We start from the raw sequence: 9,641 nt of genomic DNA on the forward strand, positions 1-9,641 counted from the left end.
ACACACACACACACACACACACACACACACACACACACACACACACACACACACACACACACACACACACACACACACACTTCAGCTGATGGCTTGCCTTTTCTTCTATAGCCATTGGTCTCAGAAGTGTAGGCTATAACTTTCTCATGGGAAAGAGCGAGAAATATGAGGAATGTGAGAGAAAATGGCCTTGTTGGCTGAAAGTGAGTGAAAAAGAAATCATAATCTGCTGAGAATAGGATTAATGTAATTCTCACACGTTATAAAAGCATGCATAACGCTTTCCAACCAATGCGAAGCCTTGGATTTAAGTGAATTTCTTATAGCAGGCGTGCGGATGAGGCTTATTTTCTATTGCTATGTTGGTGAAATCAGCTTACATTACAGTTGCGTCTGGCTGGCAGAAAATAGGTCAGCTACCAGTTTGGAGGGCTGTATGTATGGCAATATGTATCATATACCGCACGTGTATATTGGATAAGGATGTTGATAGTACTTTTGTATGACGTGGCCATCAGCCAAGCCGCCTAGTCGTGTGTTGTGTGTGTGTGTGTGTGTGTGTGTGTGTGTGTGTGTGTGTGTGTGTGTGTGTGTGTGTGTGTGTGTGTGTGTGTGTGTGTGTGTGTGTGTGTGTGTGTGTGTGTGTGTGTGTGTGTGTGACAAGTATACCAACTTGTTTTTTTGTGTGTGTAACAATGCTCTGCCTTACTGTACATGCACTTTGTAACTGGCTGTTTTCCCTTTATCTGACTGCACTGGCAGTGTTTATGTCCTTTGTACATCTTGTACTTCTGTTTACGTGGACATAAATAAATATTTCAAGTGTGTGTGTGTGTGTGTGTGTGTGTGTGTGTGTGTGTGTGTGTGTGTGTGTGTGTGTGTGTGTGTGTGTGTGTGTGTGTGTGTGTGTGTGTGTGTGTGTGTGTGTGTGTGTGTGTGTGTGTGTGTGTGTGTGTACACCTGATGTCGTTTCCACAAAGAGGTCCTGATTCTACCAACCGCTACTGAGAATCATAACAAACCTTGGGTACAGATGTTGATTCTCAATAATCATATTTGGAAGCCTGGGCCATGTATATAAACTGACCACGAGTGGCCTAACAATCGCTGGCATGACAAAGAGCAAAGCTAAACAACTTGCTAGATATTGCTCTGTTTCAGCTGTTATAGGCAGTTTGTCTGTGTGGAGGAGAAGGTGCCATGTGTATCCTTACGTGCCATGAACTATCAACCCTGTTACATTTGTTTCCCTGTAAATTAATTGCGAACGCAGCGGAAGGAGGCGCGCCAAAGGCGTGGAGCTTACTATGAAACCCTGCTCGGGTTGTGTGTGTGTCTGTGTGCACTGCCTGTGTGCAGCCGCGCCCCCATGTCACTCACGCTCTCATTGGCTGCTGACAGATCTCAGAGTGCACTGAAATCCGCCTGCCCCTCGGTGACTAATTACACTCCTCTGAGAGAAATATAGCAGCTACAGTCAAAAATAACTAATATCTAAAAGCATCTACACAAGTTCATCTATTGGGATATCTAAGAATTCCATGTCATTTGTGCATATTTCAGGCCGGATGGCAAGTTGAAAACGCCTTAGTTTCAGGACAGTTTCAGATTTCTTCTAACAATTTAAAAAAGACAACAACAAAAAATGTGGCTAGCGGTATGGAGCCTTCTTGTGGCGGCCCTGTTCTCACTAATTTAACTGTACCACCCACTTCTCTACAATTGCTCATTCCTTTCTATTCTTCTTATTGTTATTTTCGAGCTGCGTTTGCTTCCCGCGTTCGCGCGTCTTACTTGTTGTAATTTGGATTCAAATAAAGAATTAAAATGTGTGTGTGCGCGTGTGCATGTGAGTGTGCGTGCGTGCACGTGCTGCTTTGCAATCGTTTATACCTATGCTGTATTACATGTTGTAAAAGTGTAATTTTGAGACATACTATGAGAGTTAATGGTGACTCTCAATCATCAAGCGAAGAAGAAACTAGAAGGCAAGCCAGGCAATTTTATTTGTATAGCACATTTCAACAAGGCAAATTCAATGTGCTTTACTGAAAACATCAAGCAAAGGAAGCAATTATAAAATGACAATGACAAAAATACCTCAATCAAAGGCAGCGGCAAACAGAAAGGTCTTTAGTTGTGATTTCAAAGACATGAGAGTGGCAGCAGACCTGCAGTTTTCTGGGAGTTTGTTCCAGATATGTGGTGCATAAAAACGTATTTCTGCTTAGTGCTTCCCCACGGACAGTAGGCTCCTCGGAGCGCAGGTCTTCGCCAGGACGGGTTGCCTACCCAGGGCCCGTGAAATTTGGAAGACAGCCATAGCCAATTGGAATGGAATCTGAAAACATAGTCTCCGGCCTTCGGCCATATGGCCTGGTGGAGACAACAAATTAAGATGATTGACGATATCTGGACGTATACCATGGCCACTTTGGCCAGCTATCTAGATAAAACCCAAGCTTCTACCAAAGACATTGATTTAAAATGAGTCAGAATCAGACATCTGAGCGGGTTAATGCCTTGCCATTTCTTTTAGCCTAGACTGGATATAAATGACAGCATTCCAAGTTCTGTTTCACACTATACCTGTCAAAACTACGTATTTTATTGCCCTAATGATCAGGTGTCTATCATGCCTGCATAATAAAATAAGCGGCTTAATGATGATGATATACCGTATGCTGAACCTCTTGCCCTCCTCTCTGCAGTATGTGTGGGTGTCTCAGTCAGTAGCATTTTAACGTGGTCTCTATCGTGAATTTGTGTTAGCCCTTTGCTTGGTACAACTTGGTTAGACACAATGTGATTTGAGACTGTTATAAAATGTATCTAAAATGGAAATGTTAAAGGCATTTGGGTCAATGCCACAGCATGCTAGAACCAAGCCAAATGAGTCAACGGCATACTGCATTATTCGCCTTTGAAGTCACATGGTTTGACTCATATGATTCCAAGACTGTAACTCGTTGGAACAGATCAAACATGGTGGAATCTCTCTGTACCCCTATGGCCCTCACTCCTGCAGCAGACACAGATCTCACCTCAAAGGGAACTTCACTTTCCATCAGACCTACAGTGGTATAGAATGGGGATTTACTGTTAATCTTTTAATACCACCGTGTTTTTCCTAGAAATATGTTTCATAGAGGATGGTGATTGGAGGCCATGAGCTGACCACACAAGTGTTTTCACAGCAAAAACCCAACCACTCTATTGTGGTGACCAATGCTCTTCAGGCCTTTAAAGAGGCTTGTTGCTGTCACACTGTGCAGTGATTTTGATTATTCGGTGGTGTGATGACATTAGATCAGTCATTTCCAAGCGGTGTGTCAATGAATGCACACTGGTGTTCCTTGGGATTTTGTGACCACCACACATCATTATTGCAATATACACCTATACGAAAAGTTATGAATTATTCTTTTATATACTATATCATTGCTTTGTGTGCACTCATTTCCTGAAACAGAGGCAAATTCTATAGCTTAAATATATATTTTGACCACTTTCTAACTGGCGTCACTATTTTAGGCATGTCATTATAAGTGAAAATGTTACATTTTCATTTTATTTATTCTTTTCCCACAAATAAAAAAATAGCGTAAATAGCTGATCTAAAAACTCACAACGCAATGCATAGCGATGCTTTGTGAGCTTGAAGATAGACTATTTTTGCTATGAATACACCTTTGTGCCTTGAGATTTGGTCTTGCCTTGGTGTGCTTTGGGCAAAAAAAAGTTTGTTCACCTCTGCATTAGAGTGCTGAGACAGGAATACACCAGCGCACATGTGCTATATAATCTGGAAATCCTGTGAAATCGTATTGCACATTCCAAGTAGCTTTCCTTGATTTGTCACAGATATATACTTGACATATAGATCTTGACATTACTGGCCTATTTTCACATATTCAGTTTGGCCTAAGGAGGCTGGTCACATGTTCTGCACAAGCACACGTGTGTTACGCCCTATATTTTGGTTGCATTTGTTTACGTAACTTAGGACTGAGCAGTTAGTTGAAGCATCAGATAATATACACTCACCCTCTGGCATGGGTGTAGTTAGTAGATACCATGCAGAAATGTGGGTTCACTAGTTAGATCAAGCGTGGGGAGGAGCAGCCTTCGGGCCTTTGTCCACAGAAAACGCTTTCTTCACGGCAGAGCACTTAGGATATGTCCAGAGCGATGCTTACTAAGCGCACCGAACACTTAGTAAATGTACAGTCAGTAATAGTGAACAAGAACACCTCTTTTTCAATGCCAGCATCCAGAGGATGAAGACAAAATTCACCTCAACTGGTGTCATTTTCTGATGCTGTTATTAGGTAGGGTGACTGAAGAGTCAGCCCTCAGCTATTTCAACATGAAACCTGGAAACTGTGACTGAACAATTACCCAGGAATTATTATAGTGTCCACCCACAAAGTAATTGTCCTGTACCAAGCTCATCTAACAGGTTAAACTCTTTATATTCTTTCCGTTGTATTTCCCCCATGATTTTATGAATTCCATGGAAGTTCAAAGATATCGTATATAGTACTTCTGGTTACTGTGAATTTATGTTTGGCCACCATGAGCCATTCTCTCTCATCATCAGTAAAGCCTTTCTTCCCACCAGTGCATTTTGCCTCTATACCTTATTCCTAGAATGCCTCAATGTTCGCAGCTAAAACAGCTGGGTGCAGCTCTTCTCTCAAGTCTCCTGGTAAAACAACTGTTTTGCTCTCAACAGGCGTTTAACCACTCGACCCTCCCGTCTCCCCTGATAGAAGTGTATGGGAACGGACTCTTTAGCGGCTTAAGCAGCCAAATGAGCTTTACTGTAGGCCTATGTTGTGAATTTTGTGGGAATTTGTGTTGGGTAAGCAGTAGAGCGAGTCGTGTCTTGGCCTGATGCAGCTTATGCAAGCCCTAAGGACAAATGACAACATTCCTCAAATTACATCAACAGCAGCACACCACTGCACAGATACTATCAGAGACACACACATGTAGCACTCTTAAATACATCACAGATGTGACGATCAAAGGCGTCTCTCTGTGGTCAGGTGACAATCCCTATCGCAGAGCAAACTCAAATAACCGTCGCGACCAACATAGCACGACAGTCCATGTCTACGTGGAAGATAGAGGATTTCCCCCTCCAGTCTGCTGTGTGTTTTGTGAATGAGTGAGCGCTGCACAATGGCATGGCAGTCAAGCCCAGGAGATACAAACTGGGATAAAAGTACCAGACAAAAGCCCTGGTTTGGTGCACTCTGAGAGGATGTTAACCACTTCCGCCTCTGGGGGTGGAGAGTTACTCACATCAAATAGTATTTCAGGGGGGATGAAAAGAATTGAGAGAGACAGAAAGAGAGAGAGAGAGAGAGAAAGAGAGAGAGAGAGAGAGAGAGAGAGAGAGAGAGAGCGAGAGAGAGAGAGAGAGAGAGAGAGGGGAAAAAAGAACACAAATGTGTTGATTGGCTCAGGGCACAGTGCCTGATTCTAGGCCAATCGTGATTGGCTGAGAGGTATGGCCTCACCTTAAAAGAGGGTTACTCCAGTTCAATGACATTCTGAGATTCCCATGCATGCATTTCGCATGTGTCGGCGTGGCTCAGGACCTACATTCATTGTGGGTTGTGGTGGCCAACATTTTCTCTGGGCAACAGATGCGCTTCTCGTCATCGGAGGCAGTTAGAAGGCTGTGGCAAAGACGGAGATTACACGATGTGCACATATCGCTCTGTGCAGGAATGAATCCCTTACTTCACTAGACTGCTGAGAAGCTTTTACTTTTTCACTCCAATTCCAGGAAGGCCACTTAAAACCACTTTAAACCACTATTGTTCCGGCGTCCATATTTTTCCAAACTTTTCAAATATGTGATTATTTTCTCCACACGATACTGTCGCAAGATGAAGTATAAAGTAGGGCTTAAGTTGTGAATACTCTCCCTTGCTCACTTTTCTTTGAGCCAAGAAATCCCTGTGTGATTGATCGGACCACAATAGCCCCGTGTCTCATTTGCACCAGAATTGTGTGGAAGCCAATTGTAGTACTTTGAGTGGTTGCTCAAAGAGCCATGGTTGGTCTACGGCAAATTTACTCATCACATCAATGTGAATCACAAAACCACTTCCTGTGCACGTGCATCATTCAGGCACTGAAAGGCAAGAGGCCTAACCAGTGATGCTGTTGAAACTGATCCAGTTTAATAGCTTGGCAAACATCACCAAAGGACCATAAAAAGCAATTCATTTGCAGGCACATACAATCTCCTGTTCTGCAGAGTGGTGCCATCCCCCACGACGATTCTAACCGTAACCCCAACCCCTTTGCCACTTTCCTCCTCCTCCTCCAAACCTTTAAGTTGACCCTAATCCCTAGACCGTGACCCTTGTGGTCTGTTTGAATGTTCTGTGCTCTGTTTGAATGTTAGCCATTGAATATGTCACAACTTGCCAAACAAAGGGACTTTGTGTCAAACCCAACTCTGACACTTGGTGGGAAAGTGGCTGTGAAGGACACCTAGCCCAGTTTTGATCCCAAACGTATTGTGCTGCAAAACAGCACAATAAATGTGATTACAACTGCATTTCCCATAATAATAAATATAAATTGCTACTGGTTTTATAATCGCTGTTCTTTCCAGACTCTAATCTTTGAACATGATACATACTGTATTAGAGAGCGTAAACAGACCTGAATGTGTTAGAAAATGAAAAACGATATTGACTTGTCCTGTATGATTATTTCCACATTAGTTTATCATTTTATGAAGATTTACTCAAGTAGTAGCCCTCTACTCCAGAGATCTCCAGAGACAGCACCAGAGACAGCATGTCAGATTCCTTCTCTTTTCCCTTGAAGCATCATCATTACAGTAACAGTATGCTCGCAAACTGAGACTGAAATTATATGTTTTGCTTGGAGATTGAAGACAAGTTGGACGTTGCCAAAATACACTGTCACAAGATCAATTTACTCCGCCCCATTCCTGAGCTCGACCATTTCAGTATAAAGACACAAAACTGACCCAAAGTCAGCATCTGGGTAGGGTAACCTATCAGGCAGAGTTCACCCAAGAGCATGTATTATGTTACTTTATTTTTTAAGTTTAATCCACCACTCTGGTTATTTGCCTGAAATCCAGGCATTGTCAAACCAATCAATTGGTGAAAATTAAAATTTATGTCAATTGTTTCATATTGTGGTCGTGCTCTTTGTTATTATATTGAAAATAAAATAAAATCAATTAAGAAAAGTGACTCAGGTGGTGGTGGTGGTGGGGGGGGGGGGGTCTTTGCACAGCTGGGAAACAGCTGGGAAACAAATGGGTCTGCAGCGGGATACAAACATGCCAGCTGCAGGCCCATCATCTATGTGCGCAAAAGTGTGAAGGCCTATTTGCGTGGCACAGTGCAGCATGTGCACACGCGTAACCCCGTTGCTCTCAGACATGGACCTTACGACAAGAAACGGACGCTGATAAAGCAAATATAACAAACCTTCATCTGTTTGTATGTGTCTGGGAGCTGTCCATTCCAAGACTCCTATGGGCCATAGAAATGACCTGCAGCAGCGTCACAGTGTGCAAGTGAGCTATCTGGGTTCCAGTGTTTATAATACTCTTCCACAGTTGAATCGACATACAACATATTTTCCCCTCAGTTTAGCTGTCTGTCCAAACATCTTGTAGACCACAGTTACTCCTTTAACCATCTGACTGTAATATTTCACGTTTAAAACATTTTAAAACACAACGGCTTGATTTTAAATTAATGCATGTATTTATTTATTCATTGTGTTTTTTTGCTCAATTATAATCAATCACAATCATAATTGTGATACTTGATACATTCTCAAAAACATCTTGAGGAACATGAACTGAATGACTAACTGATAACTAAAGACCTCATTGTTTGCATCTGTGTCCAATGAGCTCTTTGGAAATTTAAATATTTCTCAGCTGACAGCTAAAGGTGGCATTTCATTGGCTCAGCCGATAGATAATCCTATTAAGGATGCAATGTGGTTTGTGATTCAGATAGCAGGCATCTTTGGCACGTAATCAGCCATCTGTATTTAAGTCTCATCCTTTCACAGTTTCTGTGCTTTGTGGGTGTCAGCCGTATATGCTCAGATTTCATTGAGTCAAAATAATGCATAGGCCCACACAGTGACACCTACAACTCATTTTAGAAATGATAAATGAAGAACTTGAGGTAGTTGTTTTTTCTTCCCAAACTGGATAAACTGGCATACACAGTGTCTTAGAAAACTCAGGTTTTGGTTAAAAATCTAAAAATAATATGACAAATACTGAGGCCATTAATGTCTTGTACTACGCAGGTGAGGAAAGGAAAGGTGACCAGCAATTTGTAAATAAGTACTTTGAACATACTTACTGTTGACACTTGATGTTGGCAGTGACAGTCAGATAAGACATGTCTGTGCCTAAGGGCTGAGATTTTACGAATGGATAAGGCAAATATAGGATTAACATCAGAGGGCATAGAGAGTTCAACGTGTTTACTGGAGCATAAACATAAACTGTATACACCTAAACATACTCCTATAACCAAAGTTCCAGTGGCTTATTTGTATATACTGTAGTGGTATATGGTCAAAACATTTATATTCTTTGTTTGTTTCAATGCCTGAATAACAGGATATCAGCCTAAATGTCTGACTGTACTTTGTGCTGTACATTTCTGACTAATAAAGTATTCAATGGCCATGCAGATTTGAATTTTGCTAGAACTTCTATCCAACTATCCATCGATTGTGACCACACTCATTCTATGAAACGCTCATTGTGGGATGCATCAGCCGCTGATGTGGTCCAGGCTGCCCCAGATGAAAAAGTGGGAGCCATAGCTATGGCTCCACTGAGGTGCCATTGGCAACGTGAGCTGAGCTGTGATTCGTCTACTTTTGTGGTGACAGAGATGATATACAGTAGATACAAAGATAGAGACAGACAGAGATACAGACGAAAACCCTAGTTCTGGACCCATAGGCCCCTTTGGGACCACACCAAAATAAAAAATAAGAGATCCAGTCAATTCAAAGTGTTTCTAACTTGGTTGGTACAAAAAGAAGGAGAAACACTAAGGTAGCTTTTTTTTTTAAAAGCCTTTATTACTTAGCTAGTTCATTGTCAACATAAAAAACCAACAGGTTTCGGTCCAAATGTTCAGAAAGGGATCTTTAATATCAAATATCAAAGAAAGAGGCACACTGTCTGAAAAAACTATATTAAGTCTTTCTTTGATATTTGATATCAAAAATCCCTTTCTGAACAAAACAAAACAAAAGAATTATAATAAATTTGCCCAGAGTCCCTTTGTAGAGTTCAGTCAGGTGTAATTGCATGCTAGGGGTGCATTATTGCGTTTGGAATTGTGCTTGGTGTTTCATGCACCATTATATGTACTTTGGTCAAAGGGATAAGAAAGATTTCAAAGCGAAGAGGAAAACTCAGTCGGAAAGCATTTGATTTCCTTTGACTAAAGTCTTTTAAACATTTGCTTATTGCAGAGTTTTCAGTTTCTGGAGTATAACTACTGATACCAGGTATTGCCGAATGCAGAACATATTTGAATGAACAGTACTTGACAAGTAATTCTAGTTAAACACATGAACCC

This window comes from Gymnoscopelus microlampas (genome assembly GCF_963454915.1).
Source record: "Gymnoscopelus microlampas genome assembly, chromosome: 4".
Classification (NCBI taxonomy): Eukaryota; Metazoa; Chordata; class Actinopteri; order Myctophiformes; family Myctophidae; genus Gymnoscopelus; species Gymnoscopelus microlampas.